The sequence below is a fragment of the Lycium barbarum genome, chromosome 11 (genome assembly GCF_019175385.1).
Source record: "Lycium barbarum isolate Lr01 chromosome 11, ASM1917538v2, whole genome shotgun sequence".
NCBI classification, from domain to species: domain Eukaryota; kingdom Viridiplantae; phylum Streptophyta; class Magnoliopsida; order Solanales; family Solanaceae; genus Lycium; species Lycium barbarum.
The window spans coordinates 121134582-121161390 of record NC_083347.1 but is presented as its reverse complement, the minus strand read 5'-3'; the positions used below and the strand labels follow the sequence as shown (position 1 = coordinate 121161390).

Below are 26809 nucleotides of genomic sequence, written 5' to 3'. Positions count from 1 at the left end.
TATTTTTATTTTAGCACTTTTGAAATCCTAATTACAATAAATCTTATTATTTCCTCTTAAAATCAATGTTCTAAATTGGTAGATCACAATCAATAGAGGAAAATAATTCTTTCTATTTCCTGCTTTTTGGATGTGTTCAGTGTTGTGCAACTTCCTCCATTATGTTTTAGCATCTCTAAACATTTTTGTGAGGATATAAACAGTTAATAAGAGATGGGGCATCTGATATTTATCGATTTCACAGGAAATTTTCTAGGCATTTTGGTGTAACAGTTTTGTTTGTTTGTTTTGTACTTAGCGAGTTCCATCAGCAAATAAATCTAAAACCAAACGTCGAGCGCTTTGTGGGAACTAATTCACAATGAGTTCAAATGGGTTCTGGGCAAATTCATTATCAGTGGCAAAAATTTAACATTAACTAATTGGTTTATCCAATACACTCTAAAAAAATAAAAGAAAAAGAACTTCTCTAGAAAACACGACATTTAGGAGTAGTTCATAATTGAATCCTTGAAAGACATATAGTGTGTATATAATAATTGGGCTCTACCCTTCCCGCCCATCTCATTAATAATTGAAAGGAAGAATCCAAGGGTAGCCTGACGATCAACAAATAAATCTCAGATTTGAGTTTTTATTTTTATTTTTAATGTTGTCTCAAAGTAGACTAAGCACCTGTTTAATCAAGAAAGGCAAATAACAACCTTTTCTTTATAAACCTCTACATTAACTTAAATCGACTACACATGGTGTCACACTTTTATGCCATTTGAAAACCCGCAGAGAAAAATGTAATTGCGATAGAACAAAAGAACTCTCTATTCTAACCAACAATCAGAATCATGCACACCCTTTAGAGTTTAATAGACATTGCACACCTGAAACTTAGTAGAAAACACAAGCAATTTGTAGAAATTCATTGAGGCAAAACGTCGAACACATGAAAATCAAAAACGTTAAAGAATAGACTTCATACCTGAATGAGTGCTTGCAACCGACTATAGAAACAACGAGGGAAACTATAAGCATTATTTACAGAATTTAGTATGGGTTAAAGAGTGTAATGAATGGCTAGACAACCAATACAATAGACTCAGCGCACACTCCACTCTTCAACACACATCTATTCTAATAGTCCTCCATTATTAAACACAATAATTAAAGTACAATTAGAATTTTTCATTTTATAACTAGACAAAAGGCCCAAAAAAGAGAAAAAAATATAGGAATGGAGGACATAGAGAGGTACCATATCACCTTGTCTATGCCTAGCTTTATATTATATATAGATTTACTTTATATATTTCTAAAAATCAAATGTGGTGAAAACAATAGGAAACATATGTCACACTTTAGTGCTAGCAATTCAACTATTATGAACAATCTTTTATGCAAGAAAAAATTTCAGAATAATCTGACGGGTATATTTTTATGGTATTATAGAATAAACAAGATACATTAGTAATATCGGTAAGATAATTAAGCAAGAAGATTTAGTAGATTTCTATTATAGCCACAAATCTATTCCGTAATTGCCTAGATTAAATAACCGGCCACATTCAATCCTATTGCAACCAAAGATTCTTTTTTCACAAATTCAATTCAAGATCATACTTAATATTTAATTGCTGATCAGGCAGTTTCTACCTAGTAAACAAATCGACTCAAGCTATATACTTTTACTTGCTCGGATTTTTGTCTCCAACATGGCTTTTGCGAAGCGAGTGAGTATTTTCCCCACCTAGACCATGCTGGTGATGAAGCACGCTACCTTGACTGTTTTTCACTTTGGACGTTTTCCTTTCCAACTGCATCGTTTTGTTCCTAAAGCATCAAATTAATATCCCAACAACAACAATAACAACATATCCAATGTAATTCCACAAGTGAGATTTTCGGAAGGTAGAGTGTACACAGACCTTACCCCTATCTTGGGAGGTAAAGAGACTGTTCCCAAAAGACCCCGGCTCAACAGAAAGCATGACGGAGAAAAAAATCCCATTAGCAAAAAATTACATTTTAGCACATTGGAAAAATTTAGCTAGTGTATGTACTCTTTTTAGTAGATACTTTCACCGTCTCATTTTAACAGTCATTTTAGTTCTTTTCACACCAATTAAGAAAATAAGAAATACAAGATTTAATTTACTAAATTACGCTTATTTAATAAATGTAGACTAATTTTTTCTCTTAATATTATGTATACTTATTTAATGTTAAGGGTGTAGATCAAAATAATTATCAACTTTAGCCATCAATTCTTAAAGTGAAAATTATTTTAAACTAAAACGATAATTAAAATGAGATGAAGGGAGTATATCTTTACTTTCCACCACACACTTACGGAGATAATGAAAGCGACACTTGAATGAGAATGACAATTTCTTATCGTATATTAATATAGCCATCCGTCTTTGCATATAAAGTCTCATTTAATATTAATATATAATATAACAAGTAGCTAACTTCTTTAAAATATCTTAGCAAGAATTCGCCGTTTTGATAATGTGAATATTTATTTTTACTACGACATTATTAGTACTGTAGTAAAGTTACCCATCAATAACAGCTATATTTTTTTTTTTTTTTTGGTAATATAATGATTACTCATCTTTATATAAATAGAATCACTAAAATTACCAATAATAGGTCTAGAGATTCTGACCAAATATTTTGATTTTTTAATATATCATTTATGACAAAGAATATTATATAAATATATATTTCCATCATTAAACGATTTTTCTTTGTTATACAAAGTGTGATTAAGCTTAAAATTGACATTAAAAATGAAAAATTAAATTTTTTGCATCTCTTTTGCCTATTGTAGCGAAATATTATTTAAATGTCAATGCTGTTATAGGTGTATATACAACAACTTTTCGTTATAGCAGCCAAAAAATTTCGAACTCAGCGATGCTGTTATAGAGAGGGTTGACTGTACTTCCAGCGTCTCCTCTTAGCTGTCGTTTTAGTTCTTTTCACTGCCATTAAAAAAAAATACAAAGTGTAGTTTACTAACTTATCCTTATCTAGTAAATATAGACTGATTTTTTCTTTTAAATATTGTGCATACTTTTTTAGTATTAAGGGTGCAGTTGGAAACAATTATCAACTTTAGTCTTGAATTTATAAAGCGAAAATTATTTTGGGATAATTTTTTTGAATTGAAACGCCAGTTAAAATGAGAGGGGGTGGGTTGGATTTTTTTGGGGGGCGGGAGGAGGGGGGCATATAATTGCTTTTCACCACATTAGCTTGAAGAGAAAATGAAAGCAAGACTTGAATGAGAATGACTTGCCGTCTGGCAGAAGTCTTTGGAGTTTGGACCGATAAGATGACAAAATGATCAATGAAGAAATAGAAAATATTCTAAAAATCACGATGGCCAAAAAGGTGATTTCATGGCTATTTAAAGTCTTAAACCCCCATTGTTACTAGCCATGTTCTTACTAATTTCTGCACTTTTGAGGAAAACTTTCACCTCATTTCTCTTTGTAATATTGTTGGTTCAATATGTAATGCCACTTGTAAAACTAAACTAAATTAACTTTTACTATTTTTTCTGTTATTACCTAACTCGGCCCATCCCGTGCCACATAGTCTTGAAAATCTCATAGCTTGTACCGCCCCGCCCGCTAGTCGTAAAGACTAAACTTCACCTCCCACTTCGCATCCACATTGTCGCATTCCATCCCTGCATATATAGTTTCGTCCAGATATTAAACTACAATAGAATAATTGCTAAGTGCATTATCTTGATCAAGAGTGTAAATATTTTTCACTTGGTTGTATATATTACCTAAAAAGTAGCTAGAATCAATTATAAACTATGCTAACTAGTGTACATACCTTTAGTAAAAGAAAACTTGGAAAGTCTTTGGAATAACAACCTTACAAATTAATGTTGTGTATTCTTTTATATAAAAAAATTCATAAAAACATACTCCCTCCGAATAAAAAAAAAATCCACTTAGCCATCCTTAAGAAAACACTATCTCCTAGACAAAAATAGGTAATTTGACTAAACTATCCCTAATTAAATAGGCATTAAAATTTGATCATATAACACCTAATAGGGGCAAATATGGAAAAACAAGATTAATTCTTTCTTGATTTGTTAAGTGGACTTTTTTTTTTATCCAAAAAAAAAGGCTAAGTGGATTCTTTTTTATATCCGGAGGGAGTACTTTGAAACAAGTTCAAATTTCAAATAAATTATAAACAATTGTTAAAAGTTTAGATTAATATTTAAAATGTGTTACGCAACATCTTAACAAAGTCACATTAATACTGATATGACAGAATGAATGAAGAAAAGTAGTTTTTCCTTTTACCTTAACAGAGATTTGAATGGAAAAACTCCTAAAATGTTTCTTTTTTTTTAAATCATGAAAACCAAAAAGGAGATCTCATCACTATTTAAAGTCTCAAAACCATATGGTTACAAGCCATGCCATGTTCCTACTAATTTATACCATGTACAAAGTTAATATTTTTACATATTTAATGAATTATAAAATGCAAATATATTGTTTGAGCAAAAATGATCGGGTTCAGTCGAATCAGTAGCCGAGCTTCTAGGTTCGCCCCTGGGCAAAAAATGATATCTCATAACTATTTAAAGTCTCAAAACCCCATTTTTTACTAGTCATGACTGGCTTATGGGGAAAGCTTTCACATCTTTTCACTTAGCACTCTTGTAAATTCAATATATAATAGCTAGTTCAGCCATGACTCAAACAAACTGTTTTTATAAATTAACTTTTATAAAAAGTAACTAGAATGTAAAAGTCTCTAGATTCTGTCCTAGAGATAAAAGGGTAATAAACATGTTATGATTAACTATAAAATATCCAAATCATTTAAAAATATTTCTCGATATATATAGCGAGCATATAATATAAGTTAATAAATGTAGCACTACTTTTCACCACTCAATTCTAGTTCTACAGAAAACGAAAACAAGACTATTCATGAAGAAGTACACACAAAATAATTCGAGACTTGGTTGACTTACCTAAGTCTTTGGCTGATTAGAGGAATTTTTGCCACCATATTTACAATTCTGAATGAAACGTGCAAGACCTGGTTGATTTGGTGGTATTAGTATTGATATGACAGAATGAATGAAGAAAAGTATTTTTTGTTTCCCCTTTTTCCTTAAAAGAGATTAGAATGAAAAATCTCCTATAAAGATATTTTAAAAATCCTGAAGACCAAAAGGGAGATCTCATTTCTATTTATAGTCTCAAAACCACATTCCTACTAATTTTTGCACTAATGGAGAAAGCCTTCGCATTTTTTCTCTTAACACTCTTGTTGCTGCACTATGTTATGGCTAGTTCAGCCATGACCCATTACCACTGATAAATTAACTCTTCTTTCCCTAAAATCCCAAATCATTTCGGACCCCTTTCACTTCTTGGATGAAAGCTGGTCCCCAGCTATTTCTTTTGCCATTGGGTGGGAGTCACTTGTGGCTCTCGTCACCAAAGAGTGAAATCCGTGAATCTTTCTAACAAAGCTCTTAAGGGCAGTATCCCCCGTGATTTTGGAAACCTCACATTTATTGCTACTCTTGACTTGAGTGGAAACAACTTGCATGACAACTCGTCTCAGGAAATGGCACACTTCTGTTGACTAAAGTGGCTTGATTTAAGTTTCAACGACTTCAGTGGGGAAGTTCCTTCTTGGTTTGGGTTTTTACACCAACTTCAACTTCTAAATCTTAGAAATAATAGTTTCACTGGTTCCATCCATTCTTCATTTTCTAATATTTCCACACTTAAAACTTTGAATCTGAGATTCAATTCCATAGACGGTCAAATCCCAAAAGTGATTGGAAGTCTTGTAAACCTTAGAGAATTAAACTTGAGAGGTAAAAGCTCATAGGCTTTATTCCTCCATCGCTGTTGAATGCCTCAAGGTTGGAGACTTTAAAGTTAGATTTAAATTCACTTCAAGGAAACATTCCAGAAGAGATCGGTAATCTTCACAACATGAGCAAGTTCTCCATACAATATAATCAACTTACCGGTTCTATACCATTCACAATTTTCAATATTTCTAGAATCGAAGCCATTGCATTTACAAGCAATAGCTTATCAGAAAATCTTCCAAATGGTTTATGCAATGATCTCCCCATACTCAAAGGGCCTTTTCTATCCACAAACAAGCTTCATGGTCATATGCCTACAAGCTTGTCAAATTGTTCACTTCAACTACTGGATTTATCACAAAATGAGTTTGATGGGCCAATACATAGTGAAATTGGAAGATTAACTAATCTGCTGGTCATGGTTCTCCGATCTAACCATTTCACTGGTATGTTTTGTTTTATGAATGCTAGTAGTATTGTATCTAATTACTTTGTAATTTTTTTCATTACACATGAATTGCAAGGATAATTCCATAAGAAATTGGAAAATCTTGTTAACTTGATGGCGTTAAGCATGAAGAGAAACCAAATTACTGACTCAGTCCCGATCTCCATATACAATATCTCCTCGTTGCAACATTTTTCACTATCGGAGAACAATCTCAAGGGGATCCTTACCACGAGAGATTGGCAACTTAACCAAGATACAGGATCTTGAACTCGGTGTAAATGCGTTTACTGGTGTGTATTCAAAGGGATAGCAAAAATTTACAAGTTACACTAAATTGATAAGGTAAGGCCTTGCCCCCCGCTTATATTTATCCTTGTTGAGGAATTTCGTTAAAATATATGCATCGGCGAACACATTTCAACAACTTAAAGTGACTATTGACAAATGATTTTATCAAGTAGCAGTAAATATTTTCTCGGGAATATTTCACGTCCATACCCAACATACAAGCATCTGAAAGGGAAAAAAATCATGAGAAGAAAGATATGCGGATTTTAATTTTTTTCTTACTACTTTGAGAGTTATAACGAAGCAACTGACCAACTTCTATAGTAATACAAAAGTTCTTTTAAGACTGTTAGTATGAAAATCGACAATCCTTATATAATGCATCAAAATGCTTCAAATTAAATAAACATCAACGTAATAGAATAAATGAAAAAGCACGACGACTTACAAATTCTCAGCAAACAGAGTTGAGCCTTCTGGCTAGACAGACATGAACATGCATCGATCAATAGAGGCTGTTTATTCTTGTTAATACTCCCTCCGTTACATAATAAGTGGTGTTTTTCCAACTGCGGCAATTTTTCAAAGGCAATTAATACGATTCAAGAATACCAATTGTGTTTTAGTATTCAAGATCTGTAAACGCAGAAGATAAGGAAATGGCTGATGAAAGTAAAACTTTGCAACTAAATATAAAATATAATTAAAATTTTATGAATATTAATTAGGAGAGGAAGAGAGAGTGCAAATATTACTAGTCTCTATTAATCTCGACGATGAAAGAAACAAACATATCTATGGGTAAGTAAGTTATTAAATGAGGGACAAGTCAAACGTGTTGAATATTAACTTCTAATTCCCATTATATGTTTTTTTTTTAAAATTATTTGTATCAAACTTTTTCTTTTTGTTATATTTGTAAAATGTGTATTTACATCTTTTTACAAATAAATTTTTCAAATAATGCTGGCTCGAAAGGTAAAAAAATCGTTCAATATTTGATGGATATTTTGATAATTCAATTTTAAAATTCTTTGGTTCCCACTTTTAGAGTAACAAGTCACGATTGCTTGGAAATGGGTCTTGATTTCTAGAGATTTATCTACGTAAAGGATATTTCTTTGTAAACAAATCATATTATATATTTCAATCAAATTTTGTGGAATTGTAACTTTTCCCGCCAACAATCTAACCTCAGGTAGGGATGGAAAACTGAAAACAAGATGAACTGAAGACAAATTCTTAGGTTCAGAATAACTTTTTATCAAATTGAAATTGTACAGAAGAAATTGGAGAATTTTGTGTGAAGACAAATAGGCCCTTATATTTAATGTGCTAGTAATAAATAGTAAGATTGTTTTGGAGAATTAAAAAATGGGTACATTACTAACCTGCTACGTTCATGTAGTAGGTTAGCAAGACTCTATGTAGTGTATATGTGTGTGTATATATATATATATATATATATATATATATATATATATATATATATATAATAATAATAATAATAATTATTATTATTATTATTATTATTAAAGGTCGCTAGACACACTGTCTAGTGGTATAAATTTGTCAAAAAAAGAAATAACTAGTATTCATTCATTCGTCATGTGTTTCCAGGTGAAATACCCAAAGAGATAAGCAATCTCATGGAGTTGGAGTTCCTTGATCTTGAGTCTAATAGCTTTAGTGGTTCACTTGCAATGGAAATCTTCAACATATCAAGGCTGATACTGGTTGGTCTTGGAGGCAACAATCTTGTTGGGTCTATACCTCATTCAATCTCCTATTGTTCAAAACTTACTCATTTAGGTCTTTCAAACAACAAACTCACTGGTTTGATTCCCAACTCCCTTCGATATCTTACTCATCTACAGTTCTTAAACTTGGGGGCAAATAATTTAACCAATGACTCATCATTTAGTTTCTTGACCTCCTTAACCAATTGCAGAAATATAACAACTCTTTCTCTATATTTGAACCCTCTAGATGGTATGCCTCCAGGCTCTATAGGAAACTTCTCCACATCTCTTCTAAAATTTTATGCCCAAAGTTGCAAAATCAACGGACGAATTCCAAATGAAGTTGGGAACTTAACCAACTTATTGGACTTTTATCTTTATGGAAACAACTTAGTTGGATCGATCCCCACATCAATTGGCAACATGAGAAAACTTCAGCATCTTGACTGGACTAATAACAAACTTACAGGATTCATTCCAGATAACATATATAAATTGCAGCGTTTGGGTTCTATTTACTTGGGTCAAAATCAACATTCGGGATCTCTTCCTAATTGTGTAGGGAACGTTACATCCCTTGGAGAGATACATCTGGGTAGGGGGTTCCAATAAATTGAGTTCCAATATATCAACAAGCTTATGGAATCTTAAAGATCTAGTGGTTCTTGACTTATCGTCAAACAACATGATTGGTTCTTTACCGCCCGAAATTGGAAATCTGAAGGCTATGACACAGATGAATCTGTCAATGAATCAATTTTCAAATGGAATTCCCAGAGAAATTGGAGGATTACAAAATTTGGAGAAACTTTCTTTGAGACACAACAAGTTACAAGGATCTATACCTGACTCAATGAGCAACATAATAGGTCTGGAATTCCTAGACCTTTCTCATAATAATATATCGGGAATCATTTCCAAATATTTGGAGAAACTTAAAAACCTCAAGTATTTCAATGTCTTTGTTAGCAAATTGTATGGTGAAATACCCTCGGGGGGTCCTTTCAAGAACCATTCGAGTTAGTTTTTCATCTATAATGAAGCATCGTGTGGTCCTTCAAGATTTAGTGTCCCGCCATACCCCACTTCATCAAAGCACAAATCAAATAGGAAAAAAATTGCTACTTCGATTTCTTTTACTAAGAATTGCACTTGTATTTGTTCCTATCACCTTTGTGTTTGCATGGATTTTTGGGATAAAACAGCCCAAAGATACTCTCAACATGATGTGATATTGTCCACTTTGGGCCAAGCCCGCACGGTTTTCTCCAAAAGGCATCACATCATTAAGAGTATCCAACTCCTTATAAGTAGCTCTTTTTTCTTTTCAGCTATCAATGTGGTACTTTGTTTGCACACCCAACACTCTCCCCCTCGAACTAAGTTCCACGTGGCTCATTACGGGTTACAGATTCAACTTGTCAATGTGCCACCCATATTGTCAGAGTATTTATGGTCACCGAATCCCAAAGGCTGTGTATGCGTCTTCAAAGCTATGGATAAAGGTTGTAAACCGACCTATAAACAGGCAAAAGCACTAAGTCGGGCCCCACGCCACACTCCGCCATCTTTATACTCGTCCCGCCAAACCATTGGCTCTGATACCAGTTGTTGGGATAAAACGACCCAAAGATACTCTCAACATGATGTGATATTGTCCGTTTTGGGCCAAGCCCGCATAGTTTTCTCCAATAGGCCTCACATCATTAAGAGTATCCAACTCCTTATAAGTAGCTCTTTTTTCTTTTTAGCTATCAATGTGGTACTTTGTTCGCACACCTAACATGGATAAGGTATAAAAGAGGTAAAAGAGCTCCTCAAAAAGTTGATTCATTGTCTATCGCAACAAGAGGAAGAATTTCATACTATGAGCTGCTCCAAGCAACTGATGCACTTAGAAAGAGTAATTTGATTGGTTCTGGAAGTTTTGGCTCTGTCTAAAAAGGCATTCTCAGAAGTGGGACTTCTATTGCAATTAAAGTATTCAATTTGCAACTGGAAGCGACATTCAATAGTTTTGATACATAATGTGAAGTTTTACGCAGCCTTCGCCATAGGAATCTCGTAAAAGTCATCACTAGTTGTTCCAACCTTGATTTTAAGGCTTTAGTGCTCGAGTATATGCCTAATGGGAGTCTTGAGAAGTGTTTGTATTTGCACAACTACTTCTTAGACATCATGCAGAGACTAAGCATAAGGATAGATGTGGCATGTGCGTTAGAATATCTCCATCATGGGTGCTCATTGCCCGTGATTAACTGTGATCTGAAGCCTAGTAACGTCTTGTTGGATGAGGATATGGTAGGCCACCTAAGTGACTTTGGTATTTCAAAATTGCTTGGTGATGATGAGACTGATTTATACACTAAAACGTTAGCAAAATTGGGTAATATTGCACTAGGTATGTCTCATTCTTTTGCTTAAATTTGAGCATTGATTTTTCCTCCTTTTTTTCCACCAAGAAATGATGTTACATCTTTAAATTAATTATTTGACTATAGAGTATAGGCTGGATGGATTGGTGTCAACAAAATGTGATGTCTATAGTTTCGGGATGATGTTGATGGAAACATTTACAAGAAAAAAAACCTAATGATGAACTGAGGCAATAATGGATGTTACAGATGCTAACTTGGTAACACCAATTGATAATTACTTGAAGTTAGATTGTGCGGCATCGATCATGAAAGTAGCACTAGATTGTTGTGTTGAATCTCCTGCTAGACGGACAAACATGAAAGATGCTGCAAGGATGCTACACAAGATCAGGATTCAACTTCTCGTATGTTGAAGACTTTCTTGGAAGCTCTTGTTCCAAATTACTTGTTTTGTTGCATATGTTTGCTAGATTATTGTACCAATTTGAAGAATGTATTTTTATTTTAGCACTTGGGTTGTAAATTGTTCTATTTTAGCTTTATAAATGTTAATCATATTCATTCATATTCTACTAAAAGTGGGAAGCTTCTATCTTCAAAGTTGGATTATAATTTTGCTCCTACAGTAAATTAAAATCTAGTTTTATAATTATTTTATTTACGTAAAGACAGTATTAGAAGTCAACACATGAAAGCAAGCTCTTTTCAGGAGAATCTGAAAAGTTACATCTAAGGGTTACATGGACCAAATTCATTGATAATAACCAACAACACAAAATTTAATATGAAGCAATGCCTATGAATCAAATTCATTCTTTACTCGCCTTTTCAATTTAGCAGCCGTTTAAAATTTTCATACTCATTTAAACGTTTAATTTTCATACTCATTTGACACTTCACTCTCTAATATTTATACTGCATCATTAGTACAGATTGACGTGGCAATTAATAGTTCAATTTGGACAAGAAAACATTGGGAACAGAGGAGTAGAGATTACATACTTACGTTGGGGAAGAAAGGAAGAGCAAAAGCCAAAAAATTATTTGGATAAACTTTTGTGGATATAGCATCCATTAGTATGAACTGGTCGTTCATTCCGTTCTATTAATTTTGCAAATGATATTTCTTATGCTCTTCAAACAAGCACTTTGAAATCCGGTTTTCTCTTGAAGCAATTTAGGAGTTTCATTCCGATGAGTTAAGGCCAATTGCTGATATTTTTATTTTATTTTTGTTTGTTTGTTTTGTATTTGAAGGAATTATCTAATTATATTTTGACTGCTTTGTTCTAATTAGCTATTTTTCGCATTGTTGCCTCTAACCATATTCTTTTATCATCATATTCCCATTTTGTTTTTTTTTAATTTCCTCCGTTCCTTTTATGTATGTGCTTGTGTGTGGATGTGAGTATAAATAAATAGATTTATTGTGTTTATTCATTTCGAACTTGTATTATTTTCCTTTAAATTTTGTATGATTCATCACAAACATATTTAATATTATTTAATGTTATTTTTATAAAAGTTTATACAGATTAATATGGGATACATTTGCATGTGTCCAAAAACTAGTTAAAATAAATTAATCTTATTAATTCCTCTTAAAACAATGTTTTCAGGATTACTTGATAAAGGTTTTCCAAGCTTGAATTGGGTAGTAACATTAATAAGATAAGTAACATCTTAATTACAGGAAATTAACTAAACTGATAATGTAGAAGTACTCTACATTGTTAGTGCAGCCTTGTTTAGTTTACATTGGAATCAAAACGAGCAAGTTCTCGTCCCATGCTTAAATCTGACTTCGATTATTGTCTCCCGTCTGCTCCAGATGAATTTGGCTTCAGTGATTTGCCATTTAGCTTATTTGAGTTAAATCCTTACAAATTAGAAATTATATCCACAAAAATACTAGTAATAATATTAGATTCAAAAGAGTTCTTTAGAGCCTTCAGTGAGGAAATTGTATATACAAATTGAAGTAAAACCAAATTAGAAGCAGAATGAATTTTTTTATAAAAGAATTGTTAGAGGAATTAACTATATGAATACAAATAGGCAAGTAATACAAATGTTTTACATGAGAAACACTAATAGAAATTTCCAACGAGTTAACAGCAATATAACAACAAGACAACATACCAAAATGGCAATGAAAAAAAATCCTATCATAAAGCCTACACGATAAAAAAGGGCAGCTCGCTGAACGAAGTATCTTGCGTTCATGTAGGATACAGGGAAGTGTCACACCCACGGATACGCAAACATCTGTGACTGGTTCCATAGCTGAAACCCGGGACCTATAGGTCCCACAAAGACAACTTTATCATTGCTCCAAAGCTTACATGATGATATATAAATAAAGAAAAAGGATAATTTGCATTATCATTTTACTTTAACTCTTCTTTCAATACAGTACACATATGGTATATATATCTATTCTAATTAAGTTCCAATTAATACTCTAGTGAAGCAAAAAATCAGCCTATACTTCAAAATTTTCCGAATCAACCAATTAAACATAGAAAAATGTTAATTAACCCCCTCAATTTTCTTACCAAGTGAGAAACTTTACGCCACAACTTTTTTTTTTTAAAAAAGAAATATTTTCACCTCTAAGGTTTGATTTCTTTATTTTCCAATTGTTGTTCATTGATCTGCCATGTCCAAACTATATCTTTTAATGAAGGTCTTAGGCCCTGATCACATAACTTTTTGTATTATGCAGTGTCTCCTGATTGTTTTGCCACTTCCAAAACATGAAAAGCTGGAGTAATCTCAAATATCTCTGCATCAATTGCTAGTTGTCCCTTTCTCCCTTCTTTGCTTCCTTGCATTTTCACCATCCCGTCTTTCTTTTTCGCCTGTTGAAGACATAATCGAGTAAATAAAGTTTTTTCTCTATAACAAATTAAGCTTGTTGATGAAATGGTTACAAAGGTGAAACCTCATAGGCTAAAGGTGGTCAACTTTAATCTTTTTGATGCGATGGATCCACAGGATAAGCCACATATGCTAAAGGATAGTCAATTGAACATTCTTCGCCGAAAGTAAATTGTATGTATTGGTCAAGTATCGTATATATAAACCCTTGAACAATCTTAGTGAAATTTCCGACTTCTGGATCACACAATTTCAACATAGCATGAGACCGAAGAAATTGCACATTTTGCCCTTCAAGCGGGCTGGTCTTTAATTTTTGCCCCGAGCAATCGAACTTATGCCTAGCGAGGCATAAATTATTTGAGGGCGCGGGACATAACTTGTGAGATATTATGATGTGAAAATATAAACTTATGCCCCGCGGAAAAGTTATTTATTATAAGGGGCAAATATTAAAGACCAGCACAACATAGGAGCATAAAAGCCGATGACCCCTATGAGACCAGATTGAGGCCCTGGGTTCAAGTCTGACCACCATCTATTATAAAATTGATTGTGCTTGTCTAGTAAAAAAGGAATTAGGCTGGCCCATATACGCGCATCAGTTGACATGTCGAAGAATAATCAAGTAAATAAAGTGTGATGTATTTTCTCTAACAGTTTAATCTTTATACTAAAATGGTCATACAGTTCCGATAGTATATATTAAAACTCCCCATCGAAGCTACTCCCTCTAGCCTCGAGACGACAGTGAACGCCAACTTTTGTGTTGTGAATCTAGCATCCGATCTATGGCTCTTATCTTTCTCAAACAAACTAGAGAGATCAAAACCAGGAGAAAGAGAAATGATATCGAAAGCATTCAAACTAGTAGGCTTAATTGTTGATGAGCTTTGTTCTCTGTGTCCTGAAGAACACTCTACATCCGAATAATCCACAATATCGAACACGCTACCTGGCGAATCGTCCTGTAATTGATCTAAAATTGGTGTTTTATCAATTTGTTTGAATCCTTTCTTGAACCAATGACTGTCCATTAGCTTAGCTAAAGTGATTCTTGAAATTGGATTTGGATCAAGAATTCTTGAAAGAAGTTTTTTCACTTCAGAAGGGAAATAATCAGGGCATTTGAATTCCACTTTACGATTTTTCTTGTACATTTCCATTTAATTTGAATCATGGAATGGAAGAAAACCAGCTAACAAGAGAAATAAAATGACCCCACATGACCAAATATCCGCCTTTTCGCCATCAGATCCCCTCTTATTTATAACCTTGGGGGCGATGTATGCTGGAGTGCCACATGTTGTGTGGAGAAGGATGTCTTGTCTTTTGATCTAGAAAAGAGCACTCAGGCCGACATTGGAGGTTTTTAAGTTTCCGGCTTCGTCCTGACATGGGGCTTGCTTTCTTTTATATATTTCTCAAAAGCCTTTTCTTACTGATATTTTATTTGTTACTATTAATTTTTAACTCATATTTTTCATAAAATTGAAACTTCATTGATAGCAGTAGCTCTGGCAATATAGCTACTTCTTGGAGGAGTATCCTGAAGCTGTATTACAACCCAATAAACACAGCGTAAAGAATTTTGAGGAAAAAGATGAAAATAACCTCCATTTAACTGCCATTTTAGGACATTGTTTTCTAATCATGTTATACCAAACAGTCCTCCCGTGGCAATTAATCAATTACATAAACAGGCAACAACCAGATTAAACCCTAAGCTTGTATTGTACATGACAAATATTTAAAGACAACAAAGGAAAGAAATTAAAGGATTTGGAGGTTATATTTACAAAGAGAGTGATATTGATCCATTTTCTCATTGGAACAACCACCTCTCCAAATTCTTTTTACTAAAAAAGACGCAATTGTTATGTTAATAAATCAGCAATAAACTTCCTATATATGCTGCCTATTTTTATTAAGGCATATGAAATGTTGCTTGCTCTTTGCCGTTAACATTCTTTTTAGGACGGTTGGGTTTTATGTATTAAGAAAATAAAAGAGAAAAGTAAGCGCGATTGAGTAACATAAATTGAGAATTAAAGTAGAAATGATTTTTTATTTTCTTTTAATGGCACATAGGTGAAGAAAAATAGGAAAAATGTCAAAAATTTGCAAAAAAAGAAAAATACCAATGGTGGTCATAGAGAGATGTTACATCACCTTGTCTATGCCTAACTTTATATTATACATAGATTAAACCTGATGATGCAATATGACTAATTGCGTAGGCTAGTATTCTATCTTCAGACCAACGTATAATCAAATTTTTGTCCCTAGTTGACCCTGATCTCATCTTTCCCATGAAGGGATTCAGTTTACCATTTGTATATCCAGATTTTTTCTTAAGTAAGGCATGATTATCAAAATAGACTAGACTTGCTTGCAGTCACTATAGATTAACTTCCATTGAATGTGATTATTGATCGCCTGCTTGATAATATTTTGAAATTCATTGGTTGGGTTTCGAAACATTATTGTTGGTTGTTTAAAAGATGGTGTGGCAAAAGGGTTGAAATTATTGATTGAAAATGTCTCTTAATTTTTATTAAGCATAGAAAGGCTTTAAATAGCCAACTTAAAATAAAAAATCTGCATAATTTAAATTCAAAAGCCCATAATATCTCAACTATACTAATCTATCCAATAGAAATTTAAAATTCAAAAGTAAATTTATCCTACAGCTACCCAATTTATAGTGCTAAAAATAAAATTACTGTTGTAACATAAAGCAATTTTCAACACTCCTCCTTTGCTTCAATTTAAAAAAATTGCTACTTCTCAATTTTCGCTTTTGTTGTTGTAGACACGTGATTTTTGATCCTCTTGTGACCTTTTCACGGTTTTAGTGTCTGATTTTTTTTTAAGCCTAGTCTTTGACAATTTAACTTTGATTTTTATTTTAGTAGATTTTGTTTGTGGAAATGAAAAAAAAAAGGATAAAAATACTCACCATTTTATGATTACAAGTTTTGTGTTTCAAAGAAAGAAAACTTACAAAAACACAGGTTTCTTTAAATCGAGGTTTTAGTTATTTACTTTTGAGTTTTTCCTTAGTATTATTATTTAAGGTTTATAATTTTTGGTTTAAAAGTAGTTGATTAATATAATTATCGTAGTATTTTTATTTTATACCTTTAATGAATAAAGAAAACAAAAAAAAAGAGAGAAGGCAGAACCAATACCATATTGCCACATGGCAAGTTACACCCCTAATATTCATGGAATATTCCATTTTGGGGGAAAGAATATCCATTCTTTGCATGGGGTATTTTGGGAATTTTGACCACAAATGTATTTGTTATAAATAGAAAGCTAGAGCTGAGAAGAGAAGATCCTAGACACTGCACAAATGGAATCAGCCGCATCACATCCACACAGATTACAATCATCTTAATACCCTACATCAAAAAAGATCAACCACAACTTACCAAAAAGAAAAACTATAAAAAACCTACACTAGACCTCAAGAATAATATCTGAGCAGTAAACAACACAAAACCACAGCTAAGAAAAACCATGGAGAATTTATTCATTTTTGGAAGAGCTTTAGTAGCTAGCTTCTTTTGAAACCACAGCCATTCCTTTTCTTCCCAAAACTTCATCTTCATCACTTTAAATAACACACCAAAGGCCACAATGGGAACATCATAGTTGAGTCGAGGCACTGGTCCATCGTTCAAGGCTCGTAAAGAATTTTTGAAGTTTTTTTTTTCGCTTTCGCTGTACGCATAAAAAATTCAGCAATAAATGGTCCATCTTTTCCTCTTTTACTTTATTGTTTCAGTAATGCTTTATATATTATGCCTGATCCATTTTTCTAGAACGTTTTTGTTATTAGTGCATGATTATGATAGGTTTTTGTTACTGGTTAATTTAAGTTTATTTGTATGCTAAAAACCATGTTAAGGATTTTGAACTTTGAGGCTACATGGATAAAAAAGAAACAGCTGTGGGTTTAGTGCGAGAAGGAAATGTGTATATACTTGGGAGTTTGGTGTTGAATGTCGCTCAACCTTGTGGAGTCATTATGCTCGTTTATAACATTAGGAAAATATGAATATCTGTTTTTCGTAAGTCAAAACATAGAACGCGTTTAAAAGATTAACAATGTGTTGATAAACATTCCTTGATTAAATGCATATAATTAAAGAAAAGTTATGTGGGTCATCCCGCTCCCTGACCCTCTAAAAATAATTGTGTTGACTATGTGGATAGACACGTTTCTTAGTTAAATGCATATAATTAAAGAAAAGTCATGTGGGTCATCCCATTCCTTGACCCTCTAATAATAATTGTGTTGACCGTGTGAACAGACCCGTTCCTTGGTTAAATGCATATAATTAAAGAAAAGTCATCCCATCCTGCTCCTTGACCCTCTAATAATAATTGTGTTGACCATGTGGACAGATTCATTCCTTGGTTCAATGCATACAATTCCAAGTGGCGACTCTGTAAATAAATAATTCCTTTTCAAAATCGTTACTTTAAATGAAAAAACCCTTTAAATAATAAAAACCCGTGTGCGTTCAACTAACTGCACATATGAATACAATTTTCACAAGTAATACTTTACGGTTATTGCATATCAAGTCAAAAAAAAAAAAAAAAAAAAGAAGAAGTAAAAGACTTGTTGAAATAATGTGCAAGCTCAAACCCCCCAAAAGTACAATGAATCCACCTGATTTAATTATATCATAAGCAAGAAACAAGAAATAAAAATTGAAAATTAATTTTTTAGTTAATTATATATAAACAAACAACAAACGAATTTTTTTTATAAGAATTACATGTAAGATCAAAGAGACATTTTAAAGCAATTGACACGGGAAAAATAATGTAATCTTGGTAGCCATGAGAATTCTGATATTAAAAATCATAAATATTCAATAATTCTGTGGTCGAAAAATATTCGGTGCATTCTTTGATAATAGTATAATTGTAGCCACTAAGGCACACTGCTCAGTGATATAATTGGCTAAAAAGAATCGCAGTAAAAGATATTTTCAACTCCCTTTAGTCACAAATAAATAATTAGAATTTATACTATTTATGCGACCATTTAACATAATAGCTTTAGTTTGGTCAAAATAAGTCTTTCAGACATTTGAACATGTTCATTAAAAGGTATGGTTTGATCATTCTGTATATGTTAATTTATCCATATTTTGGTGTTAATAAAATAGGACAAATAAGTAAGAAATACGATACAAATAAGAGAACATTATCTCTTGGTCAACAAATGTCAAATATGTCGGCACAAACGCTCACCTTTTTTTAAAAAAAAAATTGTTATTCATCCTCTTCCAGAAATTATCAGAATGCCCGAAATTTTTAAGAAAAATCTACAAAACAATATCTAATTTAAATATAACATAAGCTTTTATTCTTTTATCATAAGTGAGCAATTTGTGTTGACAATAGCTATTAATAAATAGTAAAAGGTGCAGTTTAGAAAGTTTAGTCTATTAGAATAAAGAGGTGAAGTCTGACCGACAACATGATATAACATGGAGCTGTTAAAATAACTTGTAGAGTAATTCAAAGAAAAATTTGGGTACAACTTTTCGCTTTATAATGTGTATGTATATTCTTACCAAACATGAATAAATAGTCAAATATTTTACATGCAGACAAAGGAACTTCAACAAATATTGCATTACTGTAATTGAACATATATGAATTAATTGAGTTATGTTTAAATAACACAGGTACCGGTACACTATTTCTACATGTTAATGATCTTGCTGTAAAAAAAAGTATGAAATTTTTTAAAAAAGACAAGAAATGAATTTTTTTTTTTAAAGGCAAGAACGAAGAGTGACAAAATTAAACCGAAAACAATCCTCAATTTTAAATAAGGAGAAAAAATATAGAACTAATATTTGCTATCAAGAAGTTTATCATTTTTTGTTACCTCCTTTCTGCAGTTGGATCAAAGCCTAAAACTAATACTCCTAAAAAGTTTATGATACAAAATATAGAGAGTGAATCTTTTTATAGGAATCTTTTCGGAATGGATTGTTGATAATTTAGTCCAAATGGAAAAAGAAAAGAAAATCAAGTTATCCAAAGAGATAAACAATATGGTAAAAGCTATTTTAGATTAGTTTGGTTATACTTACTCGTTGTTGTCCATTTGAATTATTATATGTGCGCTATGAGTTCCTTGCTTTCCGTTAATCCAGTCAAGCGGGCCAGGCCGGGCCGGGGTCGGGCTGGGTCATAGTTAAGTGGCCGGACTGGGGGTCAGGCTTGGGGAGGGAAAAGGGTGTCCGGCCCAGCCCATACCCTGATAGGGGCTACACCTCGAGTTAACAGGGCTGGGCCGGGTTTTTGTTAGTGACCGGGCCTTATTATTTTTTTTTAAATAAAGTTCTAATATAAAAATAGACATTTACATTTACTACTAATAATAAAATCAACATTTGCATCAAATGATAAAATTGCTAAACTAAGAAAAAGTTTAGTCGTTGTCTAATTCAAAAAGCCAGCCGTTGTAAATTTAAAAAACTAGTTGTTGCCAATTTTATTTGAACCCCTAAATTTATGAATAACTACACTTTGATCATATTTTAAAACTATAAATACCTCTCCATTCTTCTTCATTTTCACACAATTCTCTCTTTATCTAAATTTGTTATTCAACTTGTGTACATTACTACTTTCAACTTCCATTGATAATTCTCCACCTCCCCACCTTCTGCTCGAGTTCGAAGATCAACTTTAAGTGTGGTGTGGATGCATTTTGAGCGAGTAAACGAGAAACATGTTAAATGTCAACATTGTGGTGACATATATCTCTACAAGTCCGGAGCATCAGGTATTAGCCTATTAGGAGGGGTTGGGGGGAGGGGGGGGGGGGGTACCGGTGTGTTGCGTAGGCACTTGTGAAAAGGCATGAAATTAAACTTTGAAGTTTATCTCTTCTTTGAATTTGCCCATCGATGTTAGCCATTTAATTTGTATGTTTTGAACTTTTAATTTGCAATATTTCACTGTTCAAGTTTGTATGTTTTGAATTTGCAATGTTATCAGTTTAAGTTTTAAGTTTTATTTTAAATTATTTATGTAGATGTTGATTTGTCTATTTGACTGGACACGAAGTTTAAGAAAGAAGACAAGACTTTCAAACTTGTGGTGTTAAATGAGTCAAATATATTTTGTGTGGCTATAAATCATTGCATAAAGGTAAATTATTTCCAAATATAAAAAGGGGTCATTCTTTTTAGCACGAACTAATAAAGAAATAGGTTCACGTAAATTGAAACGGAGGGAGTTTTATATTTGATATAATTTATGTATCCACAGTATATATGACATGTTAATGGAATTTTACTTTTATATATAATATCACAATCTAATATATACTATATACTGAAAATGTATCAAAGGTATATTTGTTGAGAAAACAAGATTGTCTAGCTTTAAAATACAATTTTAAAGAAAACTAAAGTGCTTCGTAAAGAGAGACTTCTAATTTATTGGGATACAATGTTTATAAATATTTATTATAAGTAATAAATGTAGTACTTACCTCTTTTTTTTTTATTGGAAGTGGGTGGGGCTGGGCCAATGCCCCAGTGGGCCATCACCCGGGCTACTGGTGTGTTGGGCTAGGGGGTTGTCCATCTTGTCCAGCCTAGCCCCCAATAAATCCCACCTAGTCCAGCCCCTTACACCTCTTAGTGGATTTGGGCCGGATTCTGGCCGGCCCGACCCACTTGACAGGCTTACTTTACATAGAATTTGCTCTTGATTAGTCTGTCATATTTTCTGCTTCCCGTCCAAAAACAATTAGAACAATCCTAGAAGGATTCTATCAATAATGACAATTATGTTATCGGTGAGCTATCCAAAAATTATTAAAATACTATCCTTAAAGGATTTCTATCAATGAGAATTATATATGTGGGCGGTGATGATGTTTAGTCCCAAAGGAATTCCGTTCAATATTACAATTATAGTCAGTATTAAATGCTTCACGAAGGAAATATACTTTAGCTTTTAAAGTATGACATAAAAGTTCTTGCCAAAAATAACAGCAGATTTTTATTGCACTTTTTATTTTGAAAGACAATATACTATTAGTCTTTATGTATATTAATTTGAGGAAAATAATTTTGAAAAAAAATATATTTCAAAAACGTCTACTAACCAACATATTTTAGTCTCCTAATGAAATAAGAATTCTTTCATGGCAATAATATCAATCATGGTAGGTTCCTGTGTCTCTAGCCGCATAAAGAGATCCGTAAATTTTGCATTGTAAACAATTTTAAATGGAAAGTGAATACAAAAAAGATTATGACTCCTTTTTTTTTTTTCAGGGAAAAAAGATTATGACTCCTTAAAGAGGGGAAAAAGGACTCCTAATTTAGTTGGTTTGAAGTACCAAATATTAGGAAATAATTAAATATCTATTTTTAATAAATATTATAAAAATAGTAAATGACAATTTCGTCTATTGTAGACTCTTCTAATGAAGCATATATAATTTAATCAACATTTTTGAGGCCCTTTGTACATATTGTCTACAACATTAGAGAATTAGGTCCAAGCTAATGAAAACTTAAATTAGTTATGACTACTAACAAAAAAGTCTAAGCTGACAATTTATATTATCGTGGAAGACAAAAGAAACAAATTTGAAATATGAATTACAACTTAAAGCAGATTTTTTCTTCACGAACAAAATAGTTTCTCCCTCCCCCTACCCGTTACTTCATAATATCAGAAGCTTCTACCCCTTTTTAATATTTAATTCAATTCTTCTCTTTCCTCCTCCATTTTTGCTTGCATACAATGAAGGGAAAAGAAAAAAAAAAAAAAAAAAAGAGTATGTGGAGAATAACAATAATTGATGCCGGTTTGCTGGCTATTTCAAAATTAGACTTTATGGTAGATACTCTTTTTGTGGTATCGGTGATTTTTTTTAATTGTTTTTTATTACATAGGGGAAGGGGAAGGGGAAATAGGGGAGAGAATTACAACGTGAGGATTCAAACATTCACCAACAAGTTGAAAGTTCAGGTAGCCAACCAACTAAGCTATTCGATCGCTACGTGATGTCAATGATCACACTGCTACATACGGTTTATATAAACTGAGAATTTTCAACGTACTAATGCATCAACAAAGATATTATCTAATGTTTAAATCATGCTTGGCCAAAGCATCAAACCAATAAATTTCCACCCTGAAATGCAAAACTGATGTGTAGGCCAATTCTTTTGAGTTTACAAAATCAAATTATGAGTGTATGTATGACAGCCATAGCATGCTATGCTCTAATCTAAAAGATTGTTATTTTTGAACAGACTGTAATTTTCTGAGCAAATCTTATTTTGGGTTTCCTGCTAATAATGAGCTTATATAGGCATATATTGATAATACAAAAGGGTATCATAATGTCACACATTAAATAATTTGGGAGTTATAGACATAACTGATGGAGGATTTATAAGCACATAAATAGAATGTTAATGTGGTTATGTGGGAGAAAGGGCAGTTATAGATATAATTAATGGAGGATTTATAAGCAGATAAATAGAATGTTAATGTGGGATAAAGAAGCGGAAGAAAAGAGTTTTTTTTTTTTTTAAAAAAAATACATGAAGACGTGCCTGTTTGGATTTTTTCTTTTAGTTGAAAAGCATTTCAGTTCGTCCTCTTTTATTTTGATTCTAAAACTTTATTGATATAGTTAAGAGAATGTAATTAAAAAGGTGGCTTTTAGGATTTTTAAATTTGAAAAAAATATCAAAGTTTAGACGAAAGTGAGCAGACTACAATAAGTGCTTTGGCAGATACATGGAACTTGCCAGTTAATTTATTTATTCATCATTTACTTGATTCATTTATTATTTATTGGTAGGTATAAATTTACTATTTGCTGTAAAAATAATATAGAAATAGTGTTTAGGTAAGGGGTAAAAATGTCGTTTAACTTTTAATGAATATTTTGGTAATTCAACTTTTCAACTTAGGTCTTTCCACTTTTAGAATAGTATGATGATATGATATCTATATTAATCGATCTCGTCTAAATATTTAAATTATAATATAGTACTCCCTCATTATAAAAAAAAAGTGTCCACTTAACCCCGTTTTTTTTAGTCAAAAAAAGTGTCCACTTATTAAATAAAGAAACAATTAGCCTTATCTTTCCAGATTTGCCCCTATTAAGTGTTATGTGATCAAATCCCAATGCATATTTAATTAGGGGTAGTCTAGTCAATTTACATAATTTTTTTTCTTGGAGTGAATAGTTTCTTAAGGAATGTGCAAATGACTAAGTGAATACTTCTTTTGATCCGAAGGGAGTAATAACATAAGTAGCTAACTCCTTTAAATTCTCTTAGATGGGGAAAAAATTTGGCCTTCTTGATAATGTAAATGTTTTTACTACATCATCAAGTTACCTATAAGGTAACCAAAATGTAATAGCTAGTGTATATAATTTAGGGGTACATCATGCATTACAAATGGCCACCTACCTCCTCAACATTCTTCCTCGTAAAGGATTAGCCTATCAATCTCCTCTCAAAGTACTCTATCACAAAGACTCATCCTATTCTCATCTTCGGGTATTCAGTTGCCTATGTTACCCCCTATTCCTATTTAATACCATTAACAAGCTTCAAGCCCATTCCACCTCATGTGTGTTCTTAGGCTATCCATCCCATCATCGTGGTTACAAATGTTATGATTTATCATCCAAGAAAATCATCATAAGTCGTCATGTTGTGTTCGATGAAACCCAATTTCCTTTTGCTAAGCTACATACTCCCTTAGATCGTCACCATTATGATTTTCTGGATGATGGACCCTCTCCTTATGTAATCCACCATTTAGCCTCGTAAAACAGCCCACCTTCCAGTGACCATACTCCGCTGCCCACTGGTCCTAGCAGCTCGCCACCCACGACAACTTCTGCCTCACCCTCAGCTGCTAACGCCAACCCCACTATCCAGCCCCCATTCGCCACAGTTTACTGTCCTCTCCCAGTCCAAAAGCCGATCACTAGGAGTCAACATAGTATTGTCAAACCTAACCCAAAATACAACTTCATCACTCATGCGTCTAAATCTCCCCTTCCTCATAACCCTGTGTCTGCCTTATGTGACCCGAATTGGAAAATGGCTATGGAAGATGAATATAAGGCTCTTATTAAAAATAAGATGTGGGAGTTAGTGCCTCGCCCACCTAATGTGCATGTTATTCGGTCTATGTGGATTTTAGACATAAAGAACACTCTGATGGTTCCTTTGAGAGGCATAAAGCCCGACTTGTACGTGATGGCAAAACTCAACAACTTGGCGTGGATTGTGGTGATACATTTAGCCCAGTGGTGAAACCGGCGACCATCCGCACTGTTCTCAGTTTAGCTCTCTCTAATGCTTGGCCTATTCACCAACTTGATGTGAAAAATGCATTCTTACATGGTGAATTCGAGGAAACTGTTGTCTACTTTTTATGAATAAGTTAAGAGTCAAATGGTAACAACCAAAACAAATAAATGTTGTCTACTTTTTATGAATAAAAACTTATAAAAACAAGCTATAAAAGTAACTGTCGAGGATTGTGCTAAAATGAATATGATTCCTCTTCATTTAATCATAGATATCGGGTTTACACCCTAGCTATGAAAAAATTCCTGATAAAAAGCACTTCCCCTTTAAATGGGTCTTACATGGCACAAAAACTAGATCCCTATTCGTTATTATATACTCCCTCGTCTCATGTTGTATGCGGGTGTTTAACCGGGCACGTACTTTAACAAACAAAGGAAGACTTATGAAACTTGTGGTCTAAAACAAGGCACTGAGAAATGTGTGACTACAAATCATTTCATTAAGGGTAAATTTGGAAATTTAAAGTTGAAGTATTACAAATATATAAAGGTGTCATTTTTTTAGACTGACTAAAAAAGAAAGAGTGTGTATAAATTGGTGGGAAAGAACGTGCGTGCCCCCTCGAACCAAAATAATTATCCACCCATACCCCCATTACTTTCGTACCCAAAAAAAAATAAAAAATTAAAGCTATTTACCTGAGATGCTCCTAAACTATGATACCAACATGGTATATAAATATATTGAGGTGGTATCATCGAAGAATGCTTCAGTCCTTCTCTTAGTTATCCATGATACCATCATAGTATATAAATATACTGAGATGATATTACGGATGATCATGTTCATTTATTTAAAAGACACACATTTCACTAAAAAAATCTCTATGATACCATCATCTTATATACATATACTGTGATGGTATTATGGAGGACTGTTTCTGTCCTTTTTTGAGACACTTCTCAGAACCATGGTACCATCGATATACTCAGATGGTATCACGGAGGACTTAGTATTTCTCTTAGTCCTCCATGATTCCATCATGATATATAAATACACTGCGATGATATCATGGAGGAAGGGGTTTGGGCAAGGGGCACATCGAGTAATTATTTTGGGCTGGGCTGGACAGAAGCGAAAATAGTTTGGGAGGGGGCATGGGCGGGTAAGTAGTTTGGGTTGGCCGGACAATTAGTGATGTTATCCCTATAAGGGAGGGAGTAATAGTCAGTGTCTTAATGTTAATTCAAATTATGAATTTCACCTGTGTCCACCGGAGTAAAACCCAAAAAAAGAAAAATTAAAGAAGATCCTCTCAAATTATGAATTTCATATTTGTCCCGTAAATTTGTTTGTTGTGACTTATTTTTTGGAGCGCACAGCTTTATTTTCTGTCACCTTTAGGGATATGAGGAAAATGAAAGTCTTTCTTATAAATTCATTGTGATATTGGAATTATGGTTCACCTTATAACATAAATACCTATGACATAATTCAATTCATTCTTGCTGTGTTATTGAGCATCTTATATTTGGTTGTTAAAGTTAGTGGACGACTCCTTTTCGAGTCAAAACTAGTTATATTTCTTTCTTGGTCTGCCATTTGAACAAATTAAAGTCACTTTTTTTTTCTTTGAGCCCCAATTTGGTTGTATTATTAGTCTTGAGATGACATAATCAATTAGGAAATCTTTTCTTGTTTCCTTAAAAGATGTGTGAATGAAAAAATCAGGAGGACCAAAAGGAGATCTCATTGCTATTTAAAGTCTTAAACCCACATCATTACTAACCATCTCCATATTCCTACCACTTTATGCAATT

The 26809-nt window shown here is 32.9% G+C and overlaps 1 pseudogene; it reads right to left on the bottom strand.

The window, feature by feature from the left end:
• Positions 1-13355: 13355 nt before the first annotated feature.
• On the bottom strand, positions 13356-24713 carry LOC132620229 (CBL-interacting protein kinase 5-like; annotated as a pseudogene).
• Between the last annotated feature and the right edge of the window lie 2096 nt (positions 24714-26809).